The following is a 15,409-nucleotide window of genomic DNA, read 5'->3' on the forward strand; positions in this document are numbered from 1 at the left end:
TCTCACAGCCATCTCGAATGTATTTCACAAAAACACGTCTTTATCTATATTGCATAAAGTTCAGGCAAGGAATCGTGCTTTTGCTTTTCCATCTGGAAAGCAGTATGCACACACCATTCTTGCTGACTGAAAAAACATGGCTAATTCTGCATATCTTTTCTTTCTTCACAAACTAAGATTGAGGACATTTTGTGAAACCAGTTTCCATGGTCTCCAGTGATTATTATTAGCAAATGCTTGTTGCTGCAAGCTGAAAAAGTAGTGCAAGACCGGAAAGGAACTTTGACTGGAGAAAAAAACATTAGATATTATATGATGAAAGGAACAAAGCTTTCATTTTTTTTGACAAATTATATTCTCTCTGGAGTCTGATATTTTCAAAACACTGGTGAGGGTTTGGAAGGAACCATCAAGCAATAAATCATGTTCTGCTAGACTCTGATTTTTTGTTGTGCTACTATTAGCAACAGGATTTTGTAGCCCCAGCACAGCATCCTACAAGTGTGCGTCAGCCCAGTCTCCAGATGCTTGCAGTCACCGAACAGGATGCTGTGGATCTGTGGTGAGCTGGGTGGTAGCTGATTCCAGGAGCTGTGGTCACCATTCTCTATAGGGACTGATGCTGGAGCTCACAGATGTGGGCTTGGGGATGGAGGCAGCAAGGACCCTTGTGTCCTCATGATGTCTGCGCCTGTGGACAGGAGGTGAATGATGCCTGCAGGACAGCCTGGTGCACCAGAAACCCTGTCAGTGCCCTGGGTTGATGGCTTGTACCCAAGAGCAGACTGTGAAGTGATGTAGCTTGCAAAATAAAAAATGGTGGAAAAAATTCCCACTTCTCTAAACCCGATTTCCTGGTCTAGGTTGCTTGCATAACCAAGTGAGAGTTAACTGTTTCTGCCCCAAATGATTATATTAAAATATATTTTCCGTATACTTGTGTTTACATCACATCCAGACTAATCCAAGCTAATAGGCAATAATTTCTAATGCCCCAAGGATATTAATAATGCTTCACAGCCCTGTCTCCCTGAATTATGTTTCCTACTTTCCCTTAAGAATTCTTTGAACTTGAAAAAAAAAGATTTCTCATGTGATAACTGGACAGTAAAGACAAAATATATTCCCACATTCCCTTATGGGTCAGTATGAAGAGATTTAGCCTGCAGAGGTGAGATCAGCGCTGTCCATCAGAAACAGCCACTGAGATTGAAGCACTCACAGTCAGGACACATCACCAAGGGGCTTGGATTAAAAGAAATCTTTAAAAAATACTAAGTATTCAGTAGTTTTCTGGCTGAAGACTCTCTTTTCAGACCACTGATAAGTTATTAGTTGTAGTGGTTTAAGCCCAGCTGACAACTAAGCACCACAGAAGACGCACTCTTGCTAACCCCCGAGCATGATGGGGGAAAGAGAATTGGAAGGCTAAAAGTTAGAGAACTCATGGGCTGAGAAAACAACAGTTTAATAATTTACATTAAATTGTGTAGTATTGATAATAATAATAATATTGTGATGAAAAGTAAAATAACAAAGAGAGAGAAATTACACCCAAAAAAGATAGGTGATGCAAATGGAAACAGTTTTTCACCACCGAATGAGCAATGCCCAGCCAGTCCCTGAGCAGTGGTCCCCTGGCCCACCTTCCTCCTAGTTTATTGCTGAGCATGATGTCATATGGTATGGAATATCCCTTTGGTCAGGGGGATCAGCTGTCCTGGCTGTGTCTCCTACCAACATTTTGTGCACCCTCAGCCTACTTGTTGGCACAGTGGTATGAGGAGCAGAAAAAGCTTTTACTCTGTGTAAGCACTGCTCAGCAATAACCAAAACATCCTTGAATTATCAACACTGTTTCCAGCACAAATCTGAAACATCGCCCTATGCTAGCTGCTATGAAGAATATTAACTCTACTCCAGCCAAAACCAGCACATTGGTTAAAAACAGAGGGAATATGCTTTGACCATCAAGCCATACTACAACGTAAGAAAAAAAAAAACATCCATTCAAGGAAAACACTGTCCATATGTCAGTTAATGTGAGCAGTAATGTTAATATTGAAGTTGTTAAAAATTCAAAGAGGCAGACATGAAAGTGACGTATTCTCTCTTCACCTTTAACAGAGGTTTAACTTTTTATTCTTTCCTCTACTCTAAAAAAGAGTTGATCCAACTGAAGACATTACTTCTACCCACAAACCTGCTGTAGTTTTCTGAAGGAAATGTGTTAGCCTCAAGATACTTTTTTGTGGGCTCAGTGCAGCAGTAGCTGTGCATGATCTCTTGGCTTGTGCTGCTCAGGAGATCAGACAGGATGATCTAATGGTCTCTTCGGTACTCCAAATTTATGAATAGGGAGGGTTAATGAGTGTTGGTCAAGAAAAAGGCTTCCTGTGATTCAAAGTCTTAAATTAAGCTCCCACTGAGGAAACAAATAAACATAAAGAAAAAGCAGAACAGGCTTAGGCATCCCCAAATTATTGATTTATTTTGACAAATGCATTTCAGTGTTCACTATGGATCCTTCAAATAGTACTGACAAATGTCCCTGGGGATAATACAAAAAAATTAGGATATCTTATCATTACAGGAGCTTACTTTGCTTCCTAGTGTTGCTAAATTTTGGCTTGGTAGAAAGGATGAGAAAACCAGCTTCTCTGTGGGCCAAAATAAAATTGTATTTCTTGGTTTTATGGTCTGAGGTCTACTGCAGAGATCATTAAATAGAGGGACGGCACTGGAGTGATCGCAAAGGGCTGCCGCGGTTTTGGGCTCAGTGTCTTCCTCACCCAGGGAACATAAATGCTCTCCTCAAGCACTATTTTTGTAACCACAATAGCCATGGAAATTAATTGCATCCTTCCATGGTCCAGCCTTTTTATTCTTCAGGGTATATTTTTTGATGTTAGGTCTTTGATTCTGGGTGATTTGGGTTGGCCTGTCAAAAACGGGTTGCTTCTGCTGACTGTTACAGTTTCCAGAGTCAGTCAAGGTCAGGATTTAAAGCAAAACTGAATCGTTGCAACATTCAATAAATGAAACTCTGCTGAGTTTGAGGAAGAGCAAGGGATAATTGTTAGCCCCTTGGGTGGTCAGCTTTGTGTCTCACAGCATCTCAAAAATATATCAAATAATAAAATATGTTCTATGCTCAATCTTAGCCAGTGTTTCTAAACTGTATTACAAACAGATACTATTCCTGGCCAATCAGATTACATTGTGATGTGCTGTTTTTTCCATATGCAAAATCTCACCGTTTTCTCTAAATCTTTTGTGTTAAATTAAGAGATTAATAAGAATTCTGAACTAAAGTTCTCCTTATAGTTAGCTGCTTTGTATCACCTATACATCAACACAAAAAATGGAATACAGGTCTGAATGTGCTTCTTGAAATGCTTAATCTAACCTAATTTTAAAGATGTGAGTATCTTTACATTCATATTGGCATTAAATATGTCGTTATCAGTCATGGTTGTTGGTTGTTTTTTTTTTTCCTTCAGGGACAATAATATCTTCAAATACCAATTCGTATATTCTGGTTAAATATTAAAAGTAACAGGCAGTGAGCAAAAATTAAGTTTATATTTTGATCAACTCCTTGAATACAACAAAATTGCTTATAATGTTGCATCATGTTTCTGTGAAGGTTTGCAGTAAACTGTGTGACTGAGGTCAAGTTTTCAGTGTGTCATTTTTCACAGATTTTAAAAAACCAAAACCTTCCCCAATCCAATTTGTTTTGGGATGTCGTAAGGAATAATCCCAGAAAAAAAAAAAAACCAAACACGTAGTTGGGCATGACTACCTTTACTACTGAGTTCCAGCTCACTACTACACTTCAACCTGTGCTTGATTTTGAAGGACAGCTGTCTCATCACTGAGAGTGTAAGGCTGTGTCCAGTCTTAAAACTGGGTTAATTTTTTGTTTGAATAACAAAGTTTCACCAGTTTCACCGAAGCCAGACAAGCCCTGCAAAACTATTAACATGGAGTAAGAGGTTGCCCATCCTTCCCTTAGGGTCATAGGCGTGATAATATTGGCCCACCTGCATGTTGTAAATCTACACCTCTGCTGTCTGTAGGGCCAGGGTGAACTCCCACAGGATTTCAAGCTAATGCTGAAGTGTCTTGTTCAGTCATAGCCTAAGTTTTGAACGTCAGGGTGACAGAAAAAACCTACATATGTCACTCATGAGACATTAACAGAATGAAACCAGGAATAGTAAGATGACCACGTAAGACCACAAAGCAGCTGCCACCAGTAGAGCTACATGACACCTGTGCCCCTTCGGTAAATTAAGGCTTCAGGCAAAATGGGACATCTTCTGCTTGTTGTTTCCTTTTGTTTTTCTTGCTTGAGTCCTAAAAAAAGTTTCACCCCTGTGTAATTAAACTTGGAAACCATGCAACCCAAACCATACACAACCCCCTGAAACATTTCATCACCACAGTTTAAAACCTCTCATGTTTATAAGTAATGGAAAATCCCACATTTAAAATGCAAAGGTCTATGATGTACATCATTGCTTTCAGGGGGAGCTGGAGAAGGTCAAGAGGTAATGTACTGCAGTCATATCAGTTACTAAAGGCACAAAAACAGAGAAATGAGAAGATGACTAAAGTAAAGATTTCCTGACTATGCACTGCATGGAATAGTCTTCAAAGCAGAGGTGGCAAAAACTATATTGATGGAGATGTGTTAAGTTAGACTATACGCAGACATGTGGAAGCATAATAATTCAGCATGGAAACATGTAGACTAAGTCAAACATATTTTTCTCATTTCAAATGTCAACATCTGAACACTCATTCGCTGAGACACTGCTAGTGATGTCCACGAAATAGAAAAATCACTTTAAGTAGGTAGCCACACCTAGTACAGTGCTTGCAATTCACTGCAAATCACACAACTAGGAACTAGAGACAACTCCTTATGTCTGTCCAACATAATACATCTCTGTATATTAGTACATTATTTCCTATTCCATTTCAAGCACAGGACTATTAATTTGTCAGAAAATTCCTGAAATTATCCTTGTGTACATTATCAAATCAATTGAGAAAAGCTTGTTTAACTTGGTATCTATATAAAGAGATGTCTATATGTAAATTTATATAGAGACAGGTGTTTGCACTGCCACATTTGATGATAGGGATTCTCCAGGTTATTGTTACTCCCGCTCTTCAGCTAATAGATTCCACTTAAAGCTTGGTCTCTGGCCACAAACACACAAATTATACATATATATCACAAATTCTTAAGTGTCAGAGACCTCTTCATGTACTTCAGAGAGGAAAAGACCATTACTGTGACGGACTTCTCCCCCATCCAGGGCCTTGACTAACCACACTGACCTTTAAACAAAGCTACCCAGCTCCATCTGTTCTTGCAGACATTAAACAAGGTCCAACACAGCAGAAGATGCATTTTTTGTTTGGGAGAACAGGCTGTGAAGGGGGAATTTTCATCCTTATTAGGGCAACCTAGCAGTGATTAATATGACATGATGTCACAGGAGAAGCACTGGTTTCAAGATGGATCTTTGTTTGTAACTCTTTGCAATGTGTTGGTTTAGATTTCTGTCAAGTGTCTCAGAGAGCTTCGCGTGAACACTTCCCTATTTGAAGTTTTCAGCTTGACTTACACATGTATGCAGTGGTGGAGAAAGGCTGGTACATGCCAGTGTACCATCTTGACAGAAAATCAGGCAGGATACTTACAAAATTAATTATATTTTTCTTCCCCTGTTAGGACCTCCAGGCATTTCATATCAGTACTTCAGAAATGCCATTTGGAGTATTACATAGGGCAAATAAACAGTAATGGAAAAATGCATGCATGTACAAGTGTCTATGTACAAACATGCATGCAAAGACCCTTTATATTTTGTTCCTGAACTTTTTTGGTGAGAAAAAAAGGACTGTTTTAGTAGAAACAGATTTCAGACTCCCTTTTTAAAACTTGCCCATGTAAATTTGTTGCATTACATCATGAAGAGACTGTGGTGGTTCAACTCAGCAAAACTGCCATACATACAGACCCATCTGCCCAACATTGTCAGTCATGGCACATACACCAAAAGAGGGTACAAATGTACCTTCCAAGACGTGCAATATTTATTAGCAAAGACATGGCAGGCTGACCAAATTGTTTCATTCAAATATCTGAGTTTTTAAAGGCTAACGCTAGCTCTTACTACTCACTCATGGCCCCAGGCAAGCACTCACAGCCACAGATGAAAGATGGTGGATGAAAGATTGGACATGAGCCAGCAATGTGCACTTGTAGCCCAGAAGGCCAGTTGTATCTTGGGCTGCAGCAAAAGGGTCATGGCCAGCAGGCTGAGGGAGGTGATTCTGCCCCTCTGCTCTGCTCTGGTGAGACCACACCTGGAGTCCTGCGTCCAGCTCTGGAGCCCTCAGCACAGGAAAGATATAGACCTGTTGGAGGGGGGCCAGAGAAGGCCACCAAGATGATCAGAGGGCTGGAACAGCTCTGCTGTGAGGACGGGCTGAGTTGGGGTTGTTCAACCTGGAGAAGAGAAGGCTCCAGGGAGACCTTATTATGGCCTTTCAGTACTTAAAAGAGGCCTATAAGAAATATAGGGACAGACTTTTTAGCATGGTCTGTTATGACAGGACAAGGGGTAATGATTTTAAACAAAAAGAGAAAGGATTCAGGCTAGATATGAGAAAGAATTTTTTTACAATGGGGGTGGTGAAACACTGGCCCAGATTGCGCAGAGAGGTGGTAGATGCCCCATCCCTGGAGACATTCCAGGTCGGGCTGCACGGGGCTGTGAGCAACCTGATCTAGTTGAAGATGTCCCTGCTCATTGCAGGGGCTTGGAGTAGAAGACCTTTAAAGGTCCCTTCCAACCCAAACTATTCTAAGATTCCATTATGCCGTATGGGGAGCTGCACACCCCATGCAGGACATGTGCTTTCAGTCATGGAAAGCAGTAGCGACCACAAGCTACGTGCCTCCCTGTTCACATCAGACAGGGACTCACTTCCAGCTGGGTTGCATGCCGTGGCCATGTGAACTTCTCAGCAACAGTGAGGATCAGCCCTGGATCTTCTTGCTCTCAAAAGCACATGTGCCTAATGTCTCCCTGGGGAAGGCTCTCTGCAGAACTGCCGGAGCACAGTTCAAAGGACTCTGCAAGACAACCCAGATTCCTGATTCCCTTCCACAGCTTTTGCTTTTCCCCTTGCTAAACAATTGATTATTGCATGTAAGAGTCTTGCAGACGCTCTGAGCCAGAATAGTCCCTTGTGCCCTCTGATTGAGCATTAATGACCTGGATTACTCTGTAATAAACGGCAGATAGTGAAAGCTGAAACTGTTCTTATGGTGTCAGCTGTGCCACAACAGTGAATCAACTCAACAAAGGGCTGCTGGGTAACAGGAAGGAAAAAATAAAGAATGGTAGGACGAGTTATCCTTCACATGTGGAATATTGTGAATAGGCAATGACAGGGCAAGAATGAGACCAGGGTTACCAGAGACCAAAGCACTGCAGCAGATTTGAAGAGCACATCATCCAGGGGAGAAGAGGACCGCTTCTCCAGGGAACCAGGCTAATATGGGAATGCACTGAAGAACACAAGGGATGGCTGGCTTTTAAGGAAAGCAGAAGTGAATGTCAGCTGTTCACAGTTTTAAAAACCATTTCTTACTAAACATGCTATTCTTTTTAGTCAATTCAATGTGATTTTGGTTTATTTCAGATCAAAGACCTCCGAAAGGGAGATCTGCAAGTACTGGATTCCAGTTGCTGTGCTTGGTAGGATGTGATAAGAACACAGGTTCTTAATAAAGTACGAACTATAGAGTACTGTCTGCTAATAAGAATAAATGTGAATGTAATTAAAACACGGAGGATGCTGCGAAGCAATGAGATAGACAGAAACACGTGAGAACCTCTAAGGTCCTGAAGAGTTCAGCAATCGCTTTAGACTTGCTTCAAATCCCCTCCAGATTAGGAAGGTACTCAAGGAAGCCTCTAAAGTTAAATACATGCTTAAGAGCCCAGAGTGCAGGCAGGAAGAGCACTCAAAATGAAAAGTGGCAGGATCTCCCCAGCATAAATCTGTCTAGCAGAGGAGTTTTCCTAATCCTGAAGCAGCCCTTCCCAGGCAGCGTGGGTGTCTGCCTTCCAGCCCCAGGGAGTTATTTAACCCTAAACTTACATGCAAACACAAGCATCTTTGTTTATATATTTCAATGTAACCTCTGCTGGAAAAGAAAATAGCAGTAAGGTTCTAGCTGCCCTTTCCATATGGCAGCAGTGTACTTCTGTTTTACAGGTTTCTGGTAAGAAAATGAAGAGTATGTAGCAACAGGAGCTCAATTAATAATGAAAAAAAAAATGTCAGTAATCAAGTAAGTGAATAAGATTTGTCTTTCCCTATTTGATACCTCAGAGTTTAGCACTGTTTTTGAAACAATTCTCTACTTTTCGGTCGAGACGGAACTCCAGACACTGCAGGGTAGACTGCTTTTTGAAATGGCAGATGTGAAAGCTGTACAATGAAAATAAATTTAGGTACACTATTTGGATCACTTAGGTGCATTTATTAGATCTGTCCTTCCTCTGAATCTGCAAAGTGCCTTCCAAATGCTCAGATTGTGGGCAACTTGTATCAGAAAACAGTACTGGGTAGGAAACAGAGGTCCAGGTTAGCTAAAATTTTTTATTAGGTCTAACGTAAACTGAACATCATCTGAATCTTTCTAATCCTAACTCCTAACAGGCACAATGTGGTCTTCTGTGGAGGACTTCAGATTTTCTAGACGCAATTCCAACATATTTTACAAGCATTACTGTCACTAACCATGCTGTATTTCCAGAAGATGGAAAAAAAATATATGTTTTGATTTTGTAAACAGAGCAGTTTCTTTCTGGTTCAACCACGTAATAAGTAGACTGTAGTTAGGGCAGACATAAATCATCACTGGCCCCTTATGCCGTGGATGCTGCCCTGGTTTGCACTCAAATCTGTTATCTCTAGTCTCCCAGTTCCCTGAGGAAGAAGGCATGAAAGCAGGGATGGGCAATGGCTGGGTACTAAACTGGGATTTCCAGAGCTCACTGTGCTACCTGCCACCAAAATGTAGCCGAAGTAGCCCAGCCCAGCTCAGTCTTGTGCAAACAGGCACTAGGAGGACAAACTTATGTACGTCCACTGCCACAAGCCGGTTTAGCCTTCAGCATAAAAGCAAAAACCTTACGATTGCATAATTACATGTACTACTTGAAGTCAGGGAAAGAAAAATTACTTCTCTCATCTCAACAAAGGCTCAGTAATCTCTTGAGAAACTAAACGTCAAACAAGAAGCATCTCCAGGGTACTGAGCGTTCCCAGAGGAAGCGAGAGACACATTTCTCCTTGGGAAAATTTCCCACCAGCAGAAAGCAAGGCCATCAGGCAGTTTACATAACAAAAATCTAAACAGATCCCCGTAGTAGTAGATCAATTGAGCTTTTTTGGGGGTGTGATTGTTTCGTTTTGTTTGTTTGGTTCGTTTTTTATCTTGTTCATAAACCTGAACTTAAATACCTACAAGCAGTATTTTATACTATTTTCCTGTTGATATGTCTTTCTCTTTGCCCTTTAAAGCAGAAGAGCCAGAATTGCCATGCAAAATCTCGTGAGTATCAAAACAAGACCACAGTGCACTCATCACTTTCCAGCATACAGTATTATGTTAAATGAAATGAATTGGAAAACATGATAAGACTGTAACAAACCATAGGAGCTGGTTTACTTCTGAATTCTCCTCTAGAACATGTCCCAGAGTGCAGGAGAGAGAAGCTCTGTCTGGTCTTTCGTACATCAGCCAAAACTGAAATTGTCACAAAAATGGAGAAACACCTAGATACCCAAAATAAATGTCTTGTTTTGACATAACCTTTCCTTACTGAGTGCTGGACCTCAAAATTCTAAGGAGAAAGATAATTCTTTCCCTCATACAATAAAATGAAGGCCTGGGAAATGACTGATCTTCTAAGTAAGCCACTTTTATTTCCTCAGCCTAGTCCTAGGTTTTGGTTACCCCACATACACATGAACACCCTCTCTTTTGCTCTGACTGTAGTCAGGCCTGTCCTGTCCTATTTCTTGTTCCCATAGGGGCGGCTCAGTGTCAGCACAGGGCTCCTGGTTTGGAGCCACAGCTGGGCTCAGGTCACCCTTGTCCTGAAGGCAACATAACCATGGTGCCACATGGTGACCCAGCATGGACCGTCTTCTCAGGTGATCAACCTGGTTAAAAAAAAAAAACAACACACACAAACAAACAAAAACAAACAAACAAACAAACAAACAAAAACCAGAGATGTAATCAAATTCCAAGAAACAATAAAAATAAAATTATATTGAAAAGTCACAGACTGTGAGGAGACTGGGGGCGCGTAAAGTTTAAATTCCACGTTTTAGCTCTTTCGCTGTTCAGGTTTCCAGGATCAAGGCTTTTTGCGTTTATTTCTCTGGGATAAGAATGTCTGGTCACTCACAGAATACTGTTTATTTTAAATATTTGTGGCCTGAAATTTGACTGAATATGGTAGACTTCTGATTTTAATGTTATGGTAGGAGACTACTATGACATTTTTTCATACTTTTCTATTGATCTGAACTCAGGCACGGAAGTTGAGAGAGAGATACTTTACATTTGGCTTTCTCTTAATGGCATCTTCCATTGGATTAATGACAAATCTTGCTGGACATGTGTTTATCACACCAACTGAAACAGTGGAACTATTTCTGACAGACTATAGGACAGGATGAAATGATAGCCATAAGAATCAGTTCTTACTAGTGATGAAACCTGGTGGCTGTTTATCATGCTGGCTTTACAGGAAACCAAACCATAGAAATCCCCAGACAACCATTCCTTTCCACAAAATACAAAGCTTTGGGGGAGTGGAAAATTAGAATAAACAGTCTTTACACTGTGTGTATATATCTATATAAACACATGCATATATTTAGCTAAAGGAACAATTTAAGCATTGAAGATTAACAGATATGCTACATTAGTCCTGTATGTTGATCTTCTGAAAACTGCAAAGGATTTCTTCTGAAAGCCTTTAAAAATGGATCCTGATCTCTGCTGTGGCCTTGACTGGATGAAAGAGGGTGCAGAGCAGATTGAGACTTATGTAAGAAATACAACATATTCTGTCTGATAGAACAGTATTAAGAAATAAGCCATTGAGACAGTATGTCATCCTTCCATGATAAGGAACTATTAGATCACGCTTCATTCAGAAGAGAAGGCATATTGCGGCATATTTCTTTTTGCACTCATCAGTAAGAAGGGCCAATTATTCCCAAGTATTTTTGCAATCCATTTGCTGAATTTCCCAGCAAAATGCATTGTTCCATAACTTAGCAATGTCCTACACTAATGGTCATTTCTCTTACTGAAAGATATGGGAAAGCACTCAATGAAAGTCACCTTCCTTATGCTTTTGTTCCGGTTTTGGCTGAGGCAGACAGAGCTACAGGGGCAAACAGAGCTATTCAATAAACATGGCCATCATTTTGTTTGTTGAAGGGAAAAATGGTGGATGGATGAACAAATTTCCCTGAGTATTAAGGGTGGCTGGGAGCATTGCATTTTTCAGTATCACTGGCTTGTCACCTTGGGGAGTTCATTTCCACATAACTCAAATATTAACCAGACAGAGTAAAACCGTTCTCACTGTTACAAAGAAGGCAGCTGGCCAGCTCAAAAGGACTAAATCTCTGTTCTCCTGGGACATATGGAAATGGTCATTACAAGACAATATTTATTTATAAACACACTTGGCCCCGTCAATTGGGCTTGAATATATGGAGGAATGGAGCTTATTAGTAAGATAAAGCTTTCCCATGACCTATAGAGGACACTGCATAGAGACCACAGATGTTCTGTATTAGAAAAGCTGGAAAATTTTTGTCAATGGCCATGAAAAGCTCGGTCTGAAAATAAGTAAATAAATAAATAAGGAGGTCACCAGCAAAGACAAGGTTAAGGACACCGGAAAGTGGATCTTCCAGGATATTTAACCTTTATTTATTTAATTAAGTGGAACAGATCCTGGCTTCAACTGCATGTGTCTCTCCTGAGCGATCTGCTGAAGTTACCAAAATCATTCTGGATTTTCACCCATGCAGAGCCAGGCACTGTGGCAGCTGATCTGTCATGCAGATGAACACACACACACACACACACACACACACACACACACAGAGAGGTTTGTCTTGGCAGTGTGATTCACACAAGTCATGCCAAGAAAGGGCTAGAGAATAATTGCTCTGAAGTCAATCCAGGCCACTTTCTGATACAGGTACGGAAAAATATCTGTCCCACTCAAACAGACTTGTAAGGCCTCAGCTTCAGCTGCATATACATCATGGAGCTTCTTAACACGGAATTTGTAGCTTATTTTAAGATGGAAAGCCAGGAAAAGCTACACAAAAACATCAAAAGACCTGATTCAACTTTTATTTAGCAGGGTCTAGTTCTTCAGATCGTTCAAGCTGGCCTAAGCCCATGGATCATTTCTGCATACACCAGCTCTGAATCTGACCTCAATCAAAAGCAAACTGTATCACATCCTGGCTGGCCTGAAGTCTTGCATCAAAGGTTTTGTGTATCTATGCAGTCTGTCCTCATGTAAGTCAGGGAACACAGGTTGATGTTGTTTGCACAGCTGCAGACTCACCCTACACCAGTGGTCTGGCTCACAGCCTTCTTCTACATCTCAGCTGTTGCTTCCCCCAGCATGACATGGAGCAATCAGACCAGCATCTCCTCACCTATCTGTATGGCAAGGGAATTTTCTGTCACACACTAGCTCCTTGAGCAGTCCTGGTGCCCCTGTCTTCCAGGGGGTACTGGCTAGTTACCTTCCAGCAGAGCCTTTTGGGAAACTACCAGAATGGGCTACTGTTTTTCCCAACCTTTAAAATGGCCACTCACCAGTGCAGGAGCAACTAGAAAAAACACCCCTGATCTTTCTAGCTAGGACTGAGAGAAGCCACATTACCCTGCAAGGATGGGAGCAAGGCCACAGAATGCTTGGGGTAGTGAGGCATCTTCCTCATCACAGTTTTGCAACGAAGATGCCACAGCTGTCTCACAGCTGAGAGCACCACAGATGTGTGGGTGACTGACATCAGGCAATTGAAGTCTGAGTTTTTCTAAGTCCTTATGATGTTTCAAGAGCTTTCCAGCTTGTTGTGAGTTCAGAAGGCCAGGTAAGCACTCACCAACTACAAAAGTAGGGGTGTACCTCTGCTGTCAGTTCACCTCACTTTCTATTTTTCCCTAAGCACTGGGTCTCACAGATATCCCCACTTTCAGCTCACTGTGGTCCAGAGCTGCTCAGCTTTCTCCCAGGCACAGAGAAGGCAGTATGTCCTCAGCCAGCTGCCTACAGAGGCATGGGCCCAAGCCAACGTTCTCCCACTCCCCTGGGACCCACTGGTGTGGACCTTCCCAGCAGCACAAAACTACTCGGCTTGCACCGTGATGGATTTTCCAATGGGCAAGAGGCAGAAAGTGCCCAGAGGGGGCAATCATCCTGCCCCTCTGGGGACAGCAACTGGTGAGGCTATGGAGGAGCACAGGACTATGAGCACTCCAAAACTGGAGCAGGTGGACACCTAGGAAAGATATCATATTGTTGCGGTGGAAAAACAAACACTGCAGTTCAACATATTTTAGTATTGTTTCCCATGGTAGTGCAGAATATCAGTCTGATTACTGCAGCCCAGGCTGGGTTTAGTGCTAGGGCAATTACTGTGGAATTCTTTTCTTTTCCTGTGAGCTTGGTATAGTTTACACTGAGAGGAAAAATCCCACAGTGCTGTTTTGCAGGGTCATTTTCCTTACGTTTATTCTGTTTCAACTTTTCTACTATTTTTTTTTTTTTACAGTGGCTAAGAAGAAACAAAACAATTGGAGTACATATAATGCTCTGGCTGATGAGAATTCAAGCAATTCCCACTACTTTTCAATGCCAATGGGATAATTTTCATCTGGAGTGTAACAGTATCTGCAATATGGACTTTGTCGGATATGGTATGTGCAGTGCAGTATTTGATCCGTTTAATCTTCATGAGTACTTTTGCAATTGAAAGTAAAACAGAGTCCATTATCATTTATTATTTCAAATATAAACATAAGAAGGAAATCGAAATTATCAGCACTTTTATAACACATCATTCCTGAGGATTACCAAATGTATCACAAATGAGAACTGCGAACATTTCTGTAGAACAAGTGATACTTTCGTCATGTCTTCAACTCTCCTTTGCCATCCTTCTTCCCCTCAAACTTATTCGGAATTTTTTCAATGGTCAATGAAAAACAAAACACTTGCATTACATCATGACCCTCTCAAAACCATACAATATAAGAAAATATTCAGAATCACTGAAGGATTGATGTTGGAAGTCACTTCTGGAGATCACCTATTCTGAACCCTTCGTTTAAAGCAGGGTGAACTACGGTAGGTTGCCCAAGGGCACGTCCAGTTGGGTTTTAAATACCTCTAAGGATGCAGGCTGCATAATCTCTCTAGGCAACGTGTTTCAGTATTTGTTCACAGTCACAGTAAAAAAATAAATAATCTTATACTTAGGTAGAATTTCTTGCATTTCAGTTTGTGTCCATTGCCTCTTGTCCTGCCACAGAGCAACAATGAAGAGTCTGGATCCCACTTCTTCATCCCCTTCCATCAGGTACTTCTATTTATACATACAAGGTACATATGTTTATACATATAAGGTACATATATTTATACATATAAGATCCTCCAAGCCTTTTCTTTTCCAGGTTGACCAGTCCCAGCTCTCTCAACCTTTCCTCATCTGAAAGATGCTGCAGTCTGATAACTATCTTCATGCCCCTTCGCTGGACTTGCTTGAGTATTCCCAGGTCTCCCTTGTACTGGGGAGCACAGCACTCAAGATGTGTCTCACCACATACTTTATCAGAGTGTCTATGCAGATGTTCTGGTAGACAGTGTCTTTGCTGAAGTTAAGATAAACAACATCCACAGATCTATCCTCATCTACCAAGCTGGTCATTTCATCACAAAATGTTATGAGGTTGGTCAGGCATGACTTCCCCTTTGTAAATTTGTGCTGACAATTCCTAATCACCTTCTTGTCCTCAATATGTTTGGAAATTATTTCCAGGATTAGTTGCTCCATCACCTCCCTAGAGATCAAGGTGAGGCTGCCTGGTCTGTAGTTCCTCAGATGGTCCTTCTTGCCTTTCCTGAAGATAGAAGTGACTTTTGCTTACTTCCAGTTCTCAGGAACCTCTGCTGATTGCCATGTTTTTTCGAAGATAATTGAGAGTGGCCTCAAAATTACATTGGCCAGCTCTCATGGGAGC

This window comes from Patagioenas fasciata, chromosome 1 (genome assembly GCF_037038585.1).
Source record: "Patagioenas fasciata isolate bPatFas1 chromosome 1, bPatFas1.hap1, whole genome shotgun sequence".
NCBI classification, from domain to species: Eukaryota; Metazoa; Chordata; class Aves; order Columbiformes; family Columbidae; genus Patagioenas; species Patagioenas fasciata.